The sequence below is a fragment of the Anas acuta genome, chromosome 8 (assembly GCF_963932015.1).
Source record: "Anas acuta chromosome 8, bAnaAcu1.1, whole genome shotgun sequence".
Classification (NCBI taxonomy): Eukaryota; Metazoa; Chordata; class Aves; order Anseriformes; family Anatidae; genus Anas; species Anas acuta.
In genome coordinates this window covers 5,424,921-5,442,542 of record NC_088986.1, presented here as the reverse complement: position 1 = coordinate 5,442,542, position 17,622 = coordinate 5,424,921, and the positions used below count along the sequence as shown (strand labels likewise).

Genomic DNA, 17,622 nt, shown 5'->3' with positions numbered 1-17,622 from the left:
ACCCCATGGAAGCGTCCTAGAGGACAGCAGGGGCTGAATCTCCCCCAAAAAAAGCCCTTCTGTGAAACAACCACCCCACAAGGGGCTGGGAGAGCGGGGCATCCCGAGCAGCCTTCCCCGCAAAAGCAGCGGAGAAGGCCAGATCTGAGCGCTTTTGCAGTTAATAAAAAAAAGGCCTGGCAGGGAAAATCAGCCTACCCATTCCAGGCTCTTTTTATACTTCAGACGGCAGCAAAAATAGAAAGGAGAGGGAGTGAACCCAGTTCTCCCCCCCTCCCGTCCCCCCAAGTGGGTCAGCTATAAAAGTAAAACCCAATCTTAATCCGAGGCCATGAGCATATTGCAGTTTCTCTGCAAAGCAGATGAATGCTCTTAGCGCAGAAATAGAGGAGAGCGAGCCCCCGACTGCAGCGAGCCCATTTGGAATTTCCTTTATTAAACCCTCGATCACGCAAAACGCCGCTCTCCAAAGGCGGCGCGCGGCGCCGTAAAGCTGCCAAGGTGATATTTTATGGTTTCACGAGATTTCCAGCACACCATAATCCCTTGCCGGGGAATCTCCCGCGGCAAGACGGGTCCCCCCGCGCTGCGAGCCCACCCGGGGGCTGCCGCCGGCACGGTGCGGGGCCCGGCTTTGGGATCGGAGCCACGGGATCGGGGCGACAGCGGGGTCGGGGTCGGCACGCGGAGGGAGCAGAGCGGCCAGAAAGCCCCTTTTTGGTGCTTTTTTGCACCCTTTTTGGTGCAAAAAGCGCCTCGGTCCGCTAAACCACCAAATCTGAGCTTTTTTTTCTGCCTTTGTGTCGAACCGAAGTCTGCTGCGCTCCTCCTCCCTCTGCAACAGGGAGTAGGGGGAGGAGGGCGCCGCAGCCAAAGAAAATCTTTAAGCAAATGCACATTTTTCCACAAAACCACAGAACCTTTTCTTTTTTTTTTTTTTTTTCCGCCATCAACACCCCCAAACCTCACCTCCGCGCCCGCCGCGTCAACGCGGGCTGAACGCGCCGCGCACATGTGGCGCTTGGCAGGGCTCAATAATTAAAAACCCACAAGTGCCCTGAGCATATTGTAGGATGGGAGCCAAATTGGTCAGCCCTTGATGAATGATTTACAAGGCTGCGAAGTGACGTTTTTTACTTCTTTTTTTTTTTTTTTCTTCCCCTCCCCATCGCCGCCGCCAAGGTGAGCGCCGAGGCACCTTTCGGAGCCCTGCACAGCGCGGGATGCGCCGGGGCACTGCGAGCACCAGGAACAAACCCTCTGAACCCCAAAATGTGTGCCCCAAACCCAAGGGCGCTCACCCCAACCCAGGTTCTTCTCCCCCTTGAGGTTCTTCTCCCTGTTTTTTGGAGGTGAGCGGCGTGCTGACGCTGTGGATCGCGGCGCTGCGCCTCCGAAGCCAGGCGCTCGGTTAACACAGCGCCTTGGTGCGCCGGCAGATGCCGTCTAAGCCCTTAAATCGCGCACTAATTGCACTAATTGAGCTAACAGTCTCTGTTTCGTCTCCCTACCCTGAGTCAACCAGCGTCTTCTGGTACTGCCGGAGAGATCCAAGCTGTTGACTGCAGTGTTATTTTGTCAGCCATTAAGCGATTCATCAGAGTCATTAATTGATTTATTACTGCTGCCTGCGAGTATAGCTCCGCAAATAAAGAATGATGTAGGTCAGGAGGCGAGAGGAATTGGACAAAACAACACAGCCAGGAGCTGGAGGCTTAAATTATCCGGAGGAGGCCGCTCATGCAGGCCCACCGACACGGGGTTACGGGGGAAAAAAAGATGGAAAAAAAAGGACGAGACGCGTGGCTTGGCCCCGCTGCCAGGAACCCCGCTGGCCAGGGCACTCAGCACCACCTTGTAGGATGTGCTGCCAAGAGGCAGCGATGCCCCGCGCCGCAGCGGGGACGTGCCAGCCCCGCGGGGACGTGGCGGTGGCGGGGAGGTGATGGTCACCATGCCAGGTGCCTTTCCGTGGGGTTTGCCACCTGTGGGAGGTTTAGGGGAGGCCAGGAGGATGTGCTGTGGCTGGGGAGTGTGAGCACATCTTGTCTGGAGAGGCAGGGAGCGGAGGCAGGACACGGCTCTCCCAAAATTAGGGTGCCATCGGAGGTGCCGGGTGAGATCGGTGCGCGTTTAGCGCAGGAGCACGGAGCCTGGGGGCAGAAGGCTTTAAATCTCGGTGAGTTTTTCCAGCTCAAATCTATCCAGGACGTAAAAGGGCTATTAAAACAGCCTTATTTTCTTAACCTAATCCGTCAGAAGCAGCCGGGTTATTCAACCCTACTAATTGCCTGTAGGGTCGGAAGGGCAGAGGCCGGCTCGGCCGCGCCGCGTGCCCTGGCTCCCCCTGCCCCTGGGCTGCCCCTGCGGCACCTCGGTGTCACCGGGACGCTCAGCGCCCTCCTGCCCCGGGCTGATGGCAACTCGCCTCCGCTCCTCCGTGCCACGGCAGGGACGGAAGGGACACGTCCCAGCGGGGCGAGGATCGAGGCTTTGTGCATTTTCTCCAGCCGAGAGCTGAGCTCTTTGCTGGGCCCCGGGGCTGGGCAGCAGTGGGCGTTGCGCGAGCCCCTCCCGGCGCCGGCAGCGGTGGTTTCCTGCCCCCCCCCGGGCTGATTCAACCTGCGATCAGCATCTTCCCATGCGTCACCACCGAGGCTGGAGGGGTTCGGGGCCGCTCTCTGAGACCTGATGCAGGTTTGGCTCCGCTCTGCTCCGTGCCTCAGCTCGCCACAAGCCCGTGTCCTCTCTGTCCCTGAAGCTGGGCTCCCTGCTCCCCGCGGTGCCGAGGTCCCAGCTCTGCCCGGCAGCGCTCGCCCTGCTGCTCAGCGGGAGCTGGTTCCTCCCGTGCACGCTTGGGGTGGTGCCGTGCATGCAGCTTTCAGGGGCTGGTTCTCACCAACCCCTCTTTGTTGTTTTTTTTTTGCAAACAACCTCAAAACACCGGTGCGAGACGCCAAGAGGCTTCAGAGAGGACATTTCCTTCCTGGGAAGTGCCACGAGCACTGGCTGCTCTGCAGCAAGGCAGCAGAGGGGCTGAGGCACGAGGTGGGCAGCGCAGGGAGCCGACAGCACGGAGCCGGAGAGGTGCTGCAGCCAGCTGAGAGCTCACACTGCTGGCATGGGAGCTTTCTGCCCCCTTTTCCTCTCCACGAGGGCTGGAAGAGCAGCGCAGAGGACTCCAGCTGCACCTTGCACCTTGCAGAGGGAGCAGCACAAGCTCCAGGACGGGCCCTGCAGCAGGATTGGCACCCTCAAGGTGTGCAGCATGCGAGAAGTTGCACGAGAAGCCCAAATTTGGAGCAGCTTTACTTCGTGTGCCCTCTGTCAGCCCTGGCAGGAGCCCACCTCTCTGCCACGAGCTCGCAGAGATGGTGAGGACGGAGCTGGTCCCTACCTGGCCGCTGTTATTTGTTGTTTGCCAGCAGCCTGAGAAAGAACTGGGCGTGCAGGCCAGGACTTAAGCAGGCTGCATAAACAGGTACTACCGAATTAAATCGGACTCCGGTTAAGCCTTTTCATCTCATTAAAGCTGCCTTCATCTTCTGCGGCGAGGCTTTAAATTTAATAACAGGGCACTCCCACACCTCCCCGTAACCTGATTAGCGCCGGGGGGCGGCCGCACGCCGAGCGTGGCACGGGGCTGGCGCCCGGCACGTCCCCACCTCGCCTCGCTGCCCCAAGGCCAAACTCAAAGCTGGAGGTGGGCATCCTCCCGTGCCCCCAGAGCTGCTTTCAAAGCTCCTGAAACCTCCCTGCATCGCGCCAGCACATCCCCAGGGGAAAAGAAAAAGAAAGAAAAGGAAAGGAAGAGCTCCAGGAGCGAGGTGCCAGCCTCCCCGGGCGCAGGCTCTCCGGATGAAGGGGTTTTCTTGGTCCTGCCTTTACCCAGAGCTCCACAACAGGTTGCTGCCTCCTCGGAGGAATGCCTAAAAACCCCTAAAAGCTAAACCAGGAGCTGCACGATTTACTCTTGAGTTTCCCTTCCTGCATCACCCGGCACGTGCTGCCCTGGCGAGGGCAGGTTTGGCTGAGTTACCCCCCGGGACCTTCCTGCAAGACTTTAAAAGCATCACCTGAGAGCAGGGGAAGAGCTGGAGATGGAGCAGCAGCTCCTGTCCCCCAGCCGGGGGCTGTTCCCCCTCTTTCTTTAAAAAGACAGAAGGAAAGCAGCAGCCTGCACCTTCACATCTGAAGGCTGAGCTTTAGAGGGGAAAAAATAAAAAAAGGCAAAACATTCAATGGTGTTCCAAGCAAATACGGAGCTTTTTTCTTTTTTTTTCCCCCTTGTAAAGGATAATCTGAGACAGCAGCTCCACCAGAGCGGCTTCAGCCACAAAACAATAGGATTTTAATCTCTTAAGTAGGCGGCCCCCTTATCCCCGGGAAGGAAGCCCCTTCAGTCATTTACAAGTTTGTAAATAAGGCTCCTGGTAGCATCGCGCGGACATCTGCTCCGCGAGCCTGACAGTGTTGCTGCTAACATTTACAAACATCCTTACGCAAACACACATCGCTCTCTGCTGATCTGGCTTTAGCTAAATATATCCCGAGGAAATAACTTGGCAGGGCCGCAGAATTTCGCGGCAGCCGAATTAAAGGGGAGAAGAAGGGGAAAAAATTAAAAAATAAATAAAGGAGGGGAGGGGATGATGAAAGCACGAGGGTAAGGCGGGATGAACGCAGCCGGGCTCGGTGCGGAGGGAAACTTTGGGGAAGTTCAGTGCGGGTCCCTAAGTCCTGGCAAAGCTGTGCTGCCCCCAAATTGCTCGGGTTGAAGCTGCTCCAGCCCCAGCACCGTCCCCAGCACCCCAGCTCCACGCGGAGAGGTTTGGGGAGCCTCCCTGCTGCCCCGCAAGGAGCCTGGAAGGCGCTCTCACTACGCAGGTATTAATTACGGTGGGTTCCCCTCCAATCATCCCAGCGGCAGGCACGCCAGGCGCTTTTCCAGCAATCGATACTACCCATCTGAGGGCCCACCTGCCAAAAAAGTTACAGCAAATAATTATCCCCAATTTTCATTAGATAATGCCATCGCTCCGGACTATTAATCTGCCGCCCGTCCTTCGGCGCGGGGTGCTCAGATCTGCATCTCCTCCTGCTTCCCCGTGGATTTGGGCCCGAGGCACCTCCACAAGCTTCGCACAAAGCTCACGGATCCGTTTTTTTATTTGGTTTCCCCCCCAAACTTCCTATTGTTTAAAATGAAAGGGGAGCAGCGCTGCTGGCAGTGACTCGACGGAGTTTGGGGCCACAGCCACACGCTCGCCCGTGCCCCAAAACCGGCCTCCACGCTCCCCAGAGCGACTTCTCCCACCTCTGCCAAGCACAAATCGAGGATAAATTTTAAGGGAAGCCCCCCCAGCTGCTCCCAGCCTGGGCACGAGCCACGCCAGCTTTTGGGGAGAAACAGCAAGGCTTTGGGGCCGGCTGCTTCCAGGACAGGCTACGGCTCCGAGCCCATCAGGACGGGGAGCAGACCTTGTTTGGGAAGCGCCACGCAGCTCTGATGCTATGTAAACATTAATAAACTGCAAGCACGCGATGCAGCTTTCATTTTTGTTGTTTTTTTTTTTCTTTTTTTTTTTTTTTTTCCAAATCAGGAGCCTGCTGGCTTCGGCAGCCGGGCTTCTGTTTGACAGCGCCTGTCTCCGTCGCCGCTTCTGCTTCTCCTGCCTTGCTAGGGTTGGAAATTGCCAAGTGAATCCTGGAAGGGGTTTCGAGGCAAGCTACATTTACATTGGTAATCTGATGTAAAAAGACAAAATAATAATAAAAAAAAAAAAGGATCCATGGCGTTAGGAGAAGGCCGCCCCACTGCTCTGGGGTTTAATGGGGCCGAGGGGCTCACCCATGGCTAAGGGGGATGTCGCCGGGCATGTAGGGCAGGCAGCGCACTGCAACGTGCCTCAAGGGTGCATTTGGGAAATAAATAAAGAAAGAAATATATTTTTTTGCTTTTTTACATTCCAACTAGTGGGTTTTATCCTGTAATCCCAGCTGCTGCTTGTGGTGCTCGTAGCCAGACACCAAGCGATGTGCGGGGCCGGCCCCACGTTTGGGGCAGGAAGGGCACCCAACCCTCACCCAAAACTCTCTGCCCTCCTCACCAGACCCCATTTTTAGGGTGGTTTATCTGAAAACTGCCCCACCTCAGCCCTTGCCACCGCCGGGAGCTGCGGTGCCCCGGGTCAGCCCCGTCTCAACCCAGGACGGCCCCACAAAACCTCCCGACTTGGTGCTTTATCTCCCGCCACGGGGAAAGGGGCGAAATGAATGCAAATACTCCGGCCGTCCTCCCCTTCTTGTCAGGCGCTTTGAATGCCAAAATATCACATTTGCTTAAGCCTATTTTCCTGCCAGCAGCTGGCTGTTATTATTCCCCGACACCAAAGGCGAGGGGGAGAGGGCCGGTCCCGAGCAGGTGAACGCCATCTGCCCGTCCCCCCGCAAGATGCCCGAGACAAAAAAGCCGGCACGGGGCCGTGGGGACCCTCCAGGGGCTGCCCTACCCCATGGGGGCCGCTCGGGGGGCTTTGGGGACCTGTAGGGGGAGGCACGCTCCTCTCGGCCCCAAAAGGATGTGCTCAAAGGGATGAAATGGGATCCCTGCTGCTCTTACAGCACCTCCAACCCCGAGATGCTGCCCTACACCAGGCTGCCCGTGCGCGTTTCCCCCTGGAAAGTCACCCAAAAACTCTTCCGACCAAGGCGAGCGTGGCTGCCCCTTTCTGGTTTTTACCATCAGGGTTTGTTTATTGCCGTTCTTTGCGGGTGCTGCCCCACAAAATACAGTTTCCCAGCTCCGGTAATTGCTGGAGGCATTTGAAAATTAATAGGGCAGCCAGAGCAGGGGACAGGAGGAGTAAATCTGACGTAACCGCCGCGTAACTCAGCCGCCAGCGCCAGCGGGTGGCTTCCTTCGCACCCGGTGCAGCCAGGGGCTAAGCGGGGTTGGGGCCGGTCGGGCTCCCAGCCCTGCCCCAAAGGGATTTGGCAGGAGGAGGAGGAGGAACCCAAAGGAAACCCCATATCCCGGGCTACAGAGATTCGATCAGGACGGGGCTCTGGTGGCCAGGAGCTGCTGGAGGAGGCTTTGGGTTTCCCCTCTTGCCCTCCCCCTCTGCCTGACAGCCCTAAAGGAGAGCAGCTCCAGGGATGGGGATGCGTGGGCACCACGGCCCCAGCGGTGCGGGATCACCTCGGGTTTGGGGCTGCCCCCAGCGCCCAGCACCCCGTGGCGCCGTCCTGGGAAAACTTGGGCCGGCCGCGGCGAGGAAATGACATCAGGGAGCAGGGGCTTTTGTGCCAGCAGCCCCCCGCCACGCCGCACAAAGCAGGAGGAGGTTTCTAAAAGCTCCCGTGGCAGGGAAGGGCCTCTCCATTTTCCCCCAGGCTCTGGCTTTTGTATCCCCCTCGCCACCGCCGCCGCCGCCGCGGCCGGATTCAGCGGCTCTGCTGTGGGAGCCCGGCCTCCTTCGCCTGCCATCGCTGCAGATTTCACCTCCGGGCGAAAGCAGAGAGAAAAAAAAAAAAAAAGAGGAGGAGGGGGAGGGATGTAAGAGGGAAGAAGGGAGGGCTGGGGGGCGCAGCCCGCCTCGCGTGGTCGGGAAAAACAACAGAATGTGGTTGGGGGAGAGCTGCGCGGCGGCTTGACAAAAATCGCATCGCCGAGGAGCTTTGGATGGCTCTGCCAGAGAGGGAAAAAAAAAAAAAAAAAAAAAAAAAAAAAAAGTGTCTTCCCACTTGCAAACAAGAGTTAATTATAGCCAGAAAGAAAAAAGGAGGAAGAGGAAAGCGTTAAAACCATCTGTGCCACAAGGAAGAGGCCGGGGCCGCGTGGCGCAGGCAGCAGCAGCGCCGACAGCTGTGCCGGCACCGCCGGGAGCGCCTCGGGTCCCTTCCCCGGGCCACGTCCCCGGTGTCTGGGGGTGTCCCGGCACGGCGTGGGGTGGCACGGGTCCCCAGGGGTGCCCCCCGGCGTAGCCGCTTCCCAAATATTTACCTAGCTGGTTTTGAAACCGAGCCGAAAAGCCGCAGGGTTTAAAGTCCACGTCCCGAAGCGCTCCGGCCTCGCTGTCGCCTGGCGGCCCCGGCTCGTAGAGAAATTCCTAGCAACTGGCTGAGGTGCTGCTCGTGGTCTCCAAAGAAACGGGACGAGCAGTCGAGACCCTATACAATGCCCGGGGTCTTGCTGGCCCTGCTGGGGAGCAGTCCCTGAGCTGCCGGGGCCGGGTGAGGGCTGGGCACGCGAGCGGCTCATGGCAGAGGAGCCCTGGTGCTGCCCAGCCCCTGCACGGATCCACCGCAGAAAATAATTAGCCATAATTAAGGGCTTCTGGTTTATGGCTCAAACGATTGTTTAACCAGCAGAGCCCTGTTGAGATGAAGTTCAGGGCTACGCCGATAAATGTTGCTTTGCTGGGATTTGGTTCGGCTGCAGCCTGCCAGGAAGGGAGCGGGGCTGCACGGAGCCACCCCGGGCACACGAGCTGGGCAACCCCATCACTTTTGGGGTTTGGCCAGAGGGAGGAGAGAAGGAAAACGGGTGGGGAAAACCCGCTGGGGGCTGGAGAAGGCGGCAGGTGAAGCACCACAGAGCACGAAGCCGCTGTGGGAAGGTCTGGAGCGAGGTGGGGATGATGGAGCCACGCTCAGCGTCCTTTAATTAGCCAGGGATGGGGCCGGCGAGGTGGGGGGCGGCACCAAAACCCACAGCACGCTCAGACCGAGCGGAGTTTTGGCTCAGGAAGAGGAGGGAGAGGTTTCAGGAGCACCCAGCCCCACCTGCGGCGCTCTCCCCGCAGAGAACATATGGCCCGTCGCACGCAATTAGGGACATAACGAGCGGAGATAATCAGCGAGTTCGGGTGCTCCTCCGCCACGTGCCGCTCCTAAAAGGTGAGCCTCGATCCCCAGCGCCAGGTCCGGATCGCTGCCTTGGGACGAGCACTTTGGCCCTAATCTTTGTGAGCCCCAAAGTGCCAAATGTTCACCCATCCTCCCCAAAATTCATCCCCAAACCCGCATTTTTCCCATCATCAGGCCAGGGAGGTGAAACCTGTGCTGGTTTGTAGGTTCGGCAGCTCGGGAAGGGCGAGTGGAGCAGGGTTAAACCCCGAGATCAATATTCCCGCTGAGACAGCTCCTCCGAGGCTGCAGTTGGTTAAGCAGCCCCGAGATTTTTGCCTTGAAGCGCCCCGCTGCAGCCACGGCCCTACAGTGTCCGGATGCACTCAGAGGGTAATTTATAGAGTAAAGAGCCATGGAGGGGAACAGCAGGTTTGTAGGGTAGCACGGAGAAACCCGGCTTGGGTGAAAACCTGGCGGCAGCTCCACACCAACCACAAGTTTTTTGTGTTTATTTTTTTCCCTTTTTTCATCCCAAGCAGCCCTCCGTTATCCCACAGCCCCGCAGGAGATGGTTTCGGTGCTGCCTCTCCTTTGGGAGAAGCCCTAAAGTTTTTAGGGATGGATGTGCCACGAGAAGCAACTCCGGGGCTGGAGATGCCCGGGCGAGGGCTGGTGGTGATTTAGCACCTGGGCACGAGCGCCTGCGACGTAAATCTGTAAAATGGACAAAATGTAAATCTGCCCCGCCAGGAGGTTCCCCCGGGGCTGGTTTTAAGACGAATTACCTGAAACCAGGCCAAACGCGACTCCCCGCTTCAAACCAGCAGCGGAGAAACCCGGCACAGGGCAGGGGAAGGCCCCGAGGCTGCTCTGGAGCCGGGAGCATCCTCTCGTGCGGGGAATCGGAGCCCCGGAGGCTGGGGCTTGCTCTGAGCGTGACCCAGGAGCAGTGTGGGGAGCACCCACGGCACACGAGTGCACCATAACGCAGCTCCACTTTACGACCCCGGCGTTTTAGGACGTGGCAGGAGCCTTTGTGCCACGGCCACAGCCACCAGAGATCAGTCAGGGATCCCTTACACCCCGATCCAGCGCTCGAGCTGGTGCAGCAAGCGCTGACTTAAAGACCCATATCAAATACACACTGATACCGCCGCTTCCCGTTACCCACGCTGATGATTCAATTAATTTCAAAACAGCAGTGAAATTTAATTTCCCCGTTAACCCTGCCAGCCCCTGCCACGGCGAGCGGCGAAGACCAGCAGCAGCCTGCCCGGCTTTCGGCTGCACCCGAGGGCTGGCGGGGAGAAGAGAGAGGGGAAGGGAAAAAAAGGGGAGCACGAGGGCTCTCCAAACCCTTTGTAGGAGCAGGCGGTGGAAATACGGGATGGAAACCAGCTCGGCGCTCGGCTCACCCGCGGTTTGCCGGGTCCGAGGGCGACGTGAGCCCTCCTCGCCGCCACGCAGCCGGAGGAGAGGAGAGGAGGCAGCCCAGCCCGTGCAGAGCCCTCCCATCTGCTTTTGTTTTCCAGCGTGCGCCTCGGTCCCGGGCTCCGCTAAGCCCCTGAAGTCAGCGGGCATCTGTTCGCCTCCACCCATCGCAAGCTGCCAGCGCCCGCCGCTCTGACAGCCATCAATCACGCCGTAATGTGCTGACCACAAGACCCAGTGGGACATCATTTTCAAGTCAAATGCAGCAGTTAGCATAAAATAAAGCATCGCCCTGTTTTTATGATGCTGCAGCTGCAGCGAGGGACTCGGCGCGCAACAAAAGTGAGGGGGGAGAAAAAAAAAAAAAAGGCACAGGAAAATGGCAATTCTACTCTTCTGAGTCATAACAATTATGACGTTGTGATAAGAAACGTTTTCTATGAATTTTTAAGTACCAGTAATCCTGTTTTGCAATTGTCCCCCGGGAACGAGGCGACAGATTGAATGGGGCTGACAGTTATTTCCATCCTGACAAACACGGCTCCGACTCGCCGTCTCCTCCCTCGCCCTCCTCCCCGCGAACTTCCCGGCCCCGCCGCGCGCTCCCAGCCCCTTCCCAGCACGCGGGGCCCTGCTCCTGCTCCTGCTCCTCCAAAAACCTCCTCCGTGTGCTGCTCTCGGTGCCCCTCGGGATGGCCCCAAAAGGGCAGAGCGGACCCAGACCCCTCTGGCTCAGCAAAGCGCACGCAGCCCTTCCCGGGAGGAGGGAGGGCGCCTGTTTGTTTGAGTATTTCGGGTCGGGCACGAACCCAGCACCTCGTCGTAACGCTGCAATCAGTGCCCGCCAACGGGTTTGTTTTGCAGAGAAGGGAATAAATAATGGATGGGGAAGGAAAGCTGCCACGGTGAGGCTGCTGGGGCACCGGGCGGCCTTCCCCATGCGTTTGGTTTGCGGACCCTGGAGCAGGTACCCGAGGACCCTGCTCAATGCCGAGCTGCACGAGGCCACGGGAGCATCCTGTGAGCTACAGGAGTGCCCTCTACCAGGAGCTGTGCCGGGCATCCCAAATTAATCCAACAGAAAGGGAAGTTCTCCCTGGTTAAGCAGGTTTTGAGACCCACGTGGTGCTCCCCATCTTCGTCCCCGCGCAGGGAGCGGGCTGAGGGGCTGGCACCGAGTCTCCCCGACACCTTAAAATAAAAAAAGGGAAGGCAAAGTTTCTGCTCAGACCCACGGCACCGTCAGCCCCTGCTCCGAAGGGACCCGGGCTCACCTCGCCGGGAAGCTGGGCCTTTAAGCGCCATACAGGCATTACAAGCAGCCTGTCAATTTAGATGCAAATTTATTTGAGATGCGACAGAGGGCTTACAAAAGAAGGTGCACGAGATGCTGTTTTCTTCCCCTCGCACCATTGTGAGGTGGCTCCCAAGTGTATTAGAGCGTATTAGGATGGGTGACTGGGTAGCTGGCGGGATTGGTAATGGGATCCCGAGACTTTCACCTCCAGGTCAGCCTCTGGGGCAAATCCAGCCCGGCTCAGCAGCCCTCACAGCCCCGAGGCTGCTCAAGTGGGTGCTGTCAGAGCGGGGCAGGTACAGAAGTGTGTCCAGAACCGCCGCCACCACCACCAAATTCTGCTTTTCCTCCGAGCAGCCCCGCGCCCATCTCCCCGCCACCGTTTGCCAAGCTCTTCCAGGGCGGTCATGCCCATCTCAGCATCCTTTGTTTGCTGCTTTGCTCCCTGACGATGAGGAGGCACCAAGAGGAGCGCAGAAACTGCCTGACAAGAGTTTGCCTCAGATCCTACGAATCTCACCGAAATATTTGGCGTGCTTCTCCGCCTCGGCTGGTTTTCGGGGGGGGGGGGACTGAGCCACGCGTCCCCGCTCCCGGGGCAGCTTCTGAGAAAACGTAACCGTTTCTGCAGAAAGTTTGGCTCCGGCTGCTTTGGCCAATGACAGGCGCTGCTTTAATCAATTCAAATTGCATTTTCTGGAGATAAAGTGTCGCACTCCCGGCTGCCAATAAAAAGCGAGCTGGACGGCAGCAAAAAAAAAAAAAAAAAGAAAAAAAAAAAAGAAAGAAACCAACCCCGTGCGCGCTGCAAAGTCACCGTGCGAGCTTGCAGGGTGATTATTTATAGCGTTTCCCTCTGCAAAAGCCAAAAATAATTGTTCCAGCCCAATTACCGAATTTCTGAGCGCCCCGCTCAGGGGTCGCCGCCGCGCCTCGGGATGCCCCCCCATGGGGGTGCCCTTTGGGATGGTGCCCCCCATTGGGACGGTGCCCAAAGGTGTAGGGCAGGTGCTGAGCCAGCACCAGCACGGGGCTGGGGGCTTAGCGAGGAGGATTTATGGATCTGGACGGGTCCATGGGGTTGAGCAGGGGCTCGGAGCCTCCTCCAGCCCAGGGCACCACCAAATCCTCTGTCAGAGGCACCGAGAGCTCGCCTTCGGCTCGCAGCACGTGTTCCCGGCGGCTTCAGGCGTCCTCAGGTTTCCCAGCTCTCCTCAAGGGCCCTCTGGTTGTGTTTGGAAGGCGCCTCCTTCTCCCTGCGCTCAACCCACCCACTCCTCTGCTGCCTTTTATATCGCCGGCGCAGGGAAGCGCCGGGGCTGTGCTGCAGCCAGCTCAGGCAGCCGGCGCAGAGGGGAGGCTGAAGCACGCCCCGAGCACCGGGAGAGGCTGCGGGTGCCCGCCCCGAGCACCTTCCCCAGCAGAAAACGAAATAAATTGAGCTTCAAGGCCAGCAGTTTCACGGGGGAGCCCAGACTCAGGACTGTGCGCTGCAAAACCGCCGTGCGCGCAGCCAGAAGCGAACTCCCAGCTTCTGGAGCTGGGAGCACACACATTTTGGGGATGTTTGCAGCCTTTTTGGCCAAACTGATGGCAAATCAGCCAGAAGCCAGCCCCAGCCTCCCCAGGAGGAGCCCCCCAGCAGCCAAGGACACCGCCAGCCCCGCTGTGCCCAGAGGGTGCGGGGGAACCCAGCCACAACCCCAACCACGCTCCTCTTTGGAGACCGCCCCGCATCTCCCCTTGCTGGGGAAGGAATTTCCCCACGGGGTGCAGAGGCTGCACCCCAAACGGGTGCACCCGAGGGCCGGGGAGCCTCGGGGGCTGCAGGAGCGGGTGCTGGGGGCAGCGCTGAGCCCCCTGGCGAGGCGGCTGCCGGCTCCCAGCGCAGCAGATGGCACGCACAGCACTCGCCGCTTCGCTTCCCAGCCGCCATCACGGAGCCGCTCCTCGCAAGGGCGGAGGCGGGGGGGAGACGGTGGGGTGTTTTTTTTCCCTTTCCCTGGGAATTTGGAGGTTTTTTCCCTTTCAAACCAGGCGTGAGCCCGTGGTTGAGGTGCTCGCAGCACCCAGGGCGCAGAGCTCCGCACGGTCCCCGGTTGCCACCCGCCGGCGGCCCGCGAGCGCCAGGCTGACCACTGGAAACCCCCCCCTCGGGAGGGACAAATCCCAGAAAGCCTCAGGAAGCGGGGAGAGAGGAAAAAAAAGGGATGAAGCGATCAAAACGAGGGCTTTCGAGGGATTCTGCTCGCTCGCCTGGATTTTCTCCTGTTTGATCGCTCATCCCCGGCTCGCCACGGGGCGCCCTCTGCCTCCGTCACCCTCGAAGGAGGGCAGGGGGTTGGGAGAGGTGTGCCCCAGGGGGAAGGGACGTGGGGAAAAAGCTGGGGATGAGATGAAAGCAGGGGGTGAAACGGGGACCGGAGCTTTGTGGGTGCTGCTCTGCCTGCTGTGGGGGCCTCGGCACGGCCCCGTCCTGCTGGAGGCAGCGGGGCCCCGCTGAGCCGCGCGATAGCGCCGGCAGGAAGCGCCTGGCCGGGTCAGCGCCACGAGCTTTTGCTTTCTGCTCTGGAGGTGGAGCCGCGGGGCCTCTCCGAGCTGGAGGAGCTGGGCCTGAGCGCACAGCACCCCGTGGGGGTGCCGCTTCCCGGCACGGTGGCTGCAGCCAGGTTCCTGCCTCCCCATGGAAGCCGCCACCCCGAGTCGCGCTGCGAAGCCCTAAATCTGGGCATCGCAGCCTGCTTCCAGCACAGCTCGGTTGTAAGGCACAAAAAGCCTCGTCTGGGGGTGAAGCAAAGCCCCGAGCTGATGGATCAGCACCTCCAGCCCAGCCCAGCCTCGTTGTGCTGTGGCTGCAGACACACAAAGGCTGCTCCCCCCCCACCCCGGTGTCCGCACGCAGCTGCCGGGGCACAAAAGGGGTCGGGGGGAGCCAGGCGCCTGCTCCACGCACGGCCAGGAGGAGCTGGCGGGGCTCGCGCTGCCCTGGGGTGCACGCACACAGCTCCACGTGCCCGGCCTCGAGGGCTTGGCGAGGCCAAAAATCGGTGAGGGAGTTTGCTGGCGTCCCTTCTTCAGCCGCAGCTCCGCACGGGTGCTCGCGATGGCGAGGGAAACGGCACCGAGAGAAGCCAACTTTGGGGAGGTTTCCATCAGAAAAAATCCAGAAGCCTGGAGTGGCCATAGAAGCACTGCCCTGCTCTGTGCTGCCCCAAAATCAGCTCTTCTTCCCCAAAATGTTTCCAACTCGCTGCTGGATGGGGACATCTCACTTCATCGCTTCTCCTATCGCCTCCTCCTGCCCCCTCCTTGCGCCCCACTGTGTGTTTTTTGCTCCAGCCCCAGCTCCGGGTGGATAAGGAGGGATGGATTGGGGCAGGACGAGGGAATTGGGGTTCCTGGGGTTTCAGCGGGGGCTGTGGGCACATTTACAGCTGCAGACAGGGGGCTGCGAGGGGGCCGCACATCACACACCCCGCTGAGCGCAGCAGGAAGCCCGAATCACCACCCCAAAACATCACAGCCACCACCTGGGCTACTGGGCCCCGCTCCAACCCGGCGAAAACCTTCCCCAAAAAAACAAACCAGAGCCCGAAGAGGAGCACGGGGGCAGCCCGGGCTTGGGGGGGGCCGTGCCGAGGAATGCCCGCGGCGCCGGGCGCCGGGAGCCAAGCAGCTGGAGAGCCGCAGCCTCATGAAATAATGAAATGCCAAAGCGAGCCCTGCATCTTCCACAGTCTCTCAGGTCACCTACCAGATTAGGAGGCCTGTTGCTAAGGCAACCATATCTTGCAAGTGCGAGCTGAACTTCCCCATAATTTTTAACCCTTTCGGGAGCCAAAGGGAAAGGAAAAAAAATAAATAAAAAAGGTGGCGGTGGTGGGGAGGGGGGGAAACGAAAGGAAAATATAATAGGGTAACGGCGATGGCACGACCCGGTGGGGCCCGAGGGGGGCGGCTGAGGAAAATGAAGTGAAAGGAGAGGCGGCCGGGAAGGCTCCCCGCTCGCTGCACGCCGCCCTGGCTCCCTTCCAGGCGGCTCAGAAAATTATTCAGCGTATGCACGCGCAGGCGAAACCCGGCAAACTTTCTATGTGCCTGGCAAGGCAATGCAAAAAAAAAAAAAAAAAAAAAAAAAAGAGAAAAAAAAAAAAAAAGGGTTGCGCATATGAAATGGGGACAAACAAAGCAAAAAAAAAAAAATAAAAGGGAAAAAATAAAAGAAGTTTTTACTACCCCCGGCGGCCCCGCGGGGACAGATGGCCGGCGCTGCGCCCCGGCTCCCGGTCCCCTCCCCGGCGAGGTTTGGAGCTCCACGGTGTGGCCCCATAAAAAGCAGCCCCCTCGCTGCCAGCGCCCTGAACGAGGGTAAAACCCAGTGGTTTTGTCATCTGTGGGGTTTAGGGGGGTTTGTCATCTGGGGGAGGTTTTCCAGGAATTCATCCTGCTGCGGGGAAAAGCGAGCTGAGGTGCGTGAGGGGTGCGAGGGGAGGGGGAAGCGATGAGCTGTGCGCCACCCCAGGGGTTTCTTGCTCGGGGAGAGGAGCAAAGTTGAAGCATCCCAGAGAATTTTGGGGGTTTCCAGCTTGCCTCCATCCCCGGAGGGAGGATAAAACCCCACGGTGAATGCACAAAAGCAGGGAGCCCCAAACGTCGCACCCATCTGGGAAAACGGGGACTGGGAACAACGAAAAAAAGGAGCCAGGCAATGGCCAGGCAGCACGAGGAGGGGGGAAACAACACCAGGGAGGGGAGAAAAAGGCATGGAGACGAGGAGAAAATGTGGAGCAGCATAAATCAGGAGCGCAGGGGGGGGAGAAATGCCCGGAGGAGAGGAGGGAAGCGGGGCCGGGGAGGCAGAGGAGCACGTGCTGCCGGGGGGGCTCGGGGATAAGGAGGGGAGCGGTGCCGGGGGCTTATCAGCGGGCTGCACGCCCGGCCTGATGTGGAGACTCCCCCAGCATCTGCTCCATGCCCCCGTTCCTGCAGCCGGGGTCTCGTTTGGGAAGGTGAAGCCTCCGCTGGCAGCGGGAGCAGGAGATGCTCGAGGGAAGGGATTCGCCGAGGAGCACCGGGAGCTGCCTGGCTGCTGGCGTCGACGCTTGGACGCTCGGCAGGCTTCGTGCTGAGCGCCGCCGCCACGTGCTGCAGCTGCACAGGGCACTCGTTTCGGCCCTCGTTTCAGCCCTCGTTTCCTCGTCCCCCTTCCCAGCCTTGAGGCAGGCACAGCAATCCCCGCAGAACCCCTCAAATCCACGCGGCACGAGGTCGGCGTTGGGAAGCCGGGACCCCGTGCTCACAGCTCGAGGACAACGCAAACTTCCAGTAAAACAAAATAAAAATAAAATAATAATAATAGGAGCTGCAAGGGGCCATGCAAACCTGCTTGCCTGGTGGCCAGGCCAGCCTTGCAAAGGGCTCCCACGCACCGGGGGTGCTCTCCTCCTGCCCTGCACCTCGCGGGGGAACTTGATTAGCCCTGCATATCAACGCCAAACATCTGTAACCGGCCAAATTTACAACCAGAAATAAAGAGGAGTGACCTTCCCCGTGCTGAAAGACATCTAGGTTCTTGTATTACAACGACGGGGACAGGCAAAATTCATTATCTCTAATAGCTGTCCTTATAACCAGATTAAACACAAAGGCATCAATTTCATATTCCTTGACCCGCCACCGTTCCCACCCGGAGCCGAGGGGAGCTCCCCTCCGCCGCGGCGGAGCCGGGCGCCGCGCAGACAAAACCCATCAGTGCCAATTAAGTTCCTGGTCCTGCACGCACAGCCCCCGGCCCTCCTCCCCGCCGGCAGGGAAAACACGGTGACACCGGGGACAGCGAGCTGGTGCCTTGTCCCTCACGGTCCTTTTTTGGGAAGGAGGCAGCAGCACCAAGGAATTGCACCCGAGGTGTCCCCACCCCTCCCGGTGGCACGAGGCTCTCCCATCAGCTGGGTTGGGGACGCCGCGGCACCCAGCTCGGTGTCAGCACGTGGGGAGCAGAGGTTGGCGCACGGATCCAGGGGAAAACTCCTGATTTCCAG

The 17,622-nt window shown here is 59.3% G+C and overlaps 1 protein-coding gene across 5 annotated transcripts in view; it reads right to left on the bottom strand.

The window, feature by feature from the left end:
- The window catches only part of SSBP3 (single stranded DNA binding protein 3), a 47,028-nt gene that overhangs the window by 19,414 nt on the left and 9,992 nt on the right, over positions 1-17,622 (bottom strand). The window lies entirely within an intron of this gene.